Below are 436 nucleotides of genomic sequence, written 5' to 3' on the forward strand. Positions count from 1 at the left end.
TATGAGTATTCCCTGCTGTTTGTGTTTGAGCTGCAGCGCGCTGCGCATAAATTTATTTTCTAATTTTTGCCAGCTGAAGCCGCAATCACCGAAACCCGTGTATCTCCCGTGACGCTCGAAATCCTCCAGGAAGTGAACCACAACCTAGGCAGCAGCAGCAGCAGCAGCAGCAGCAGCAGCAGCAGCAGCAGGGGGAGGAGGGGGAGGAGTAGGGGGAGGAGTAGGGGGAAGAGCAGGAGAAGAAAGCAGCAGATAGGTGCAGCAGCAGATGATGCAGCAGCAGCAGCAGCAGCAAATAAAAAAAAAACAGAATTCAAATTGATGGGATGATATATTATATAGAAATTGTATGAAGGGGGAATATATTGTTGCTACTGCTGCTGCTGCTGCTGCTGCTGCTGCTGCTGCTGCTGCTGCTGCTGCTACTGCTGCTGCT

Source organism: Eimeria mitis, genomic scaffold (genome assembly GCF_000499745.2).
Source record: "Eimeria mitis Houghton genomic scaffold, Emh_scaff1732, whole genome shotgun sequence".
Taxonomy (NCBI): Eukaryota; Apicomplexa; class Conoidasida; order Eucoccidiorida; family Eimeriidae; genus Eimeria; species Eimeria mitis.